This window comes from Rhagoletis pomonella, unplaced genomic scaffold (assembly GCF_013731165.1).
Source record: "Rhagoletis pomonella isolate Grant_MI unplaced genomic scaffold, Rhpom_1.0 Rhpom_scaffold_00005, whole genome shotgun sequence".
Taxonomy (NCBI): Eukaryota; Metazoa; Arthropoda; class Insecta; order Diptera; family Tephritidae; genus Rhagoletis; species Rhagoletis pomonella.
Window position 1 is genome coordinate 33,493,355 of NW_023458559.1, and position 2,585 is coordinate 33,495,939.

The window sequence follows — 2,585 nt, forward strand, 5'->3', positions numbered from 1 at the left end:
ACACTACAGCAGTCGAAACCGGACAACGGTCTGTATAACCCAGTAGAAAGCTATATTTTTCCTAAATGTAGCAGTAGCCCAGCAATGCCGATTCCCATTGCCATGTCTGTCTTAATCGCAGCAAAGATACCATCTTTTGACCCACTCAATATAGTGGAAAAGGATCCAAGAAGCCATTTAAATCATAATTTGGGATTATCGGAGTTTCTCCGTTAATGCAGATCATATTAATCCTCTGTACTTTGCTTAGAGGCCTTGTCCAAGGCAGGTTGCCATAATAAAATTCCGTAAAGGAGAATCCGTCTGACCACCGCTGTATAAATCCAGCGGCATATACTCGGGCTCAACACGCAGTTTTACCAATGTCTCTCTTGCATGAATTTAGGGCCGCAGACGCCTTGTCCTTTCAGCTTAGTTTTCTGTCGAGAATGATGGTAAGAATTTCATTTTATACGTAAAGCTTAAGAGTCGCGCGTTTAGTTCACCAGGCTGTGCAGCGCGGTCTCCGTGGTCTTGCCTTCAGATAGGCATGCTGATTGTTAAACAGTAGTCGACTCTCAATGATGATAGATAGGTAGTTACTAGCTATCCTTCTAGGGTTTTAAGCACAAAGGCAGAAAGGCTAATTTGACTGAGACCCTTTCGATTTGCATGTGAAGCCTTGCCGGCTTTTTGAATAAAGACAACGGAGACAGATCTATGTATATGCCGTCGGTATGTAGCTTAGCTTAAAACAGGCCATGAAGATGTTCATTAGCCAATTCACAGGCGTTTTAAGTGTCGCAGCCTGTTGTGCGGCTGTAATCCCATTCGGCCTCGCCGCCTAATAGGGCTTGGAGCTTTGTATCGCCCAAGCAATTCTCTCCCTTGTGACCGGCACATTCACTAACCCGCCCGAAGAACGGTGTAGAAAACCACCTGTCTGCGAACTTCCTGGGAAATGTGAGTCCAGGAGCAGTTCTACTCTTTCCATTTCCATTACTTACACTATTCAAAAAGTGTGGAATAAAGTACACACAATTGCATAAACGAAACTTATTATCGCAGACACAACTATGCTTAATTAAATTTATTTATGCTGCTCTAATTAAAATTTTTTTTCGTTTAACGGCCATATATAAATAGTATTTGCTAGTAAAGTTGTTGAGTGTATGGTTGATTCTTTTATTAAAATGGTAACAATTGCATTATGAGAAACCATGCATATAATTAACTTTTTAAAGCAAAAAAATGCATATGAGCCCGCACACGTTTGTTGGTTTTTGGCTGAGCAATATTTTTAACCACAAGCCACTTTTTTAACTGCCATCAACGGAAGTTCGTTCGCAGCAGGATATGGGTATTAAATATACATGCATGTGTAGTTACTTTATACTTTGTCTACTTGTCTGTGTTTACTTACATGCACCCGTAACTTGTTCCAATTTATTAGCTGCATGATTAAAATTCTGCACTCAGCTGGTAGGCCCTTCACTGGCGTTTAAAAGCAATTTACGAGTATGCATTAAGTATGCAGACTTTGAGTATGACTTAAGGCAATGGCTTATTATTCTTTGAAAGACGCCAATGCAAGCAACTTCTGATCACCACACCCGCTCTTCAACTACGTACTTCAATTACGCGACAGACAATGACTTAAGTGTTTATTTAAGCGACCTTTATTATGTTTGCAGACAGGCTGTCATTATTAAGGGAGTTGTTACGAGTAAATACAGTCTGCTATGTGAAATGGTAATGGAATATTTTTTTTATATTTTGGAGTAAAAAAATATATATAACTAACCGCGCACAATACGAGTTGAAAGACCGCGGATGACGCAATTTTTCAATGATCTCCTTTATTTATCAAAAAAGAAATCAACACAAAAGTTACACTAACAGGGCAATTCTGGCTGAGATAATAAAAAAGTCTTTCGTATGACAAGATATATGGCATGATAGTTGTTATTCTACTACAAAAGTCTTAGAAAAAACATCTTATTCACCACTCGTGGTGAAAAGTTATTTAGACAGAAAGTACTTGTATATCAGTTAGCTCGCGTCGCTTCATCAGTCGCAATGGTCGCGACACAGCGCGCAGCGATTTTTGTTTACTATATTTTTATTTTTAATATTTTTATTGAGCTTTGTACCACGATTGTTTTATTAGGAAAAATTTAAAAAGCAACAAAGTCTAAGCGTTAGAAGTTATAGCAGCTATTTCGATGATCGATCACCACATCTCCTCATCAGACTTCTTTTTTTCTAGACTTCTTTTTTTCCAAAAATTTATAATATTCCTATTTTTCCCTGCTCAATAGATTTTTTTCATTCTGAGCATTTATGGAATGTTACAAACAACCATTCTGTGAACAAAGTTCACAAAGGCACTCGGGCATTAAAATACAAAGTTTTAAATTCCTAAGCTGCTGGCAACCCTTGTAAAAAATATTTTTAAAATAAATACGCCCTTCTTAGAGGTGCTCGTTTGATACACATATTAAAATATTTTATTAACCTGTTAGTTAAATTTCGAGTTTCTAGATAGATGGCAGCTACCCCAAACCCCCCCCCCCCCCCCCCCCCCCCCCCCCCCCCCCCCCCCC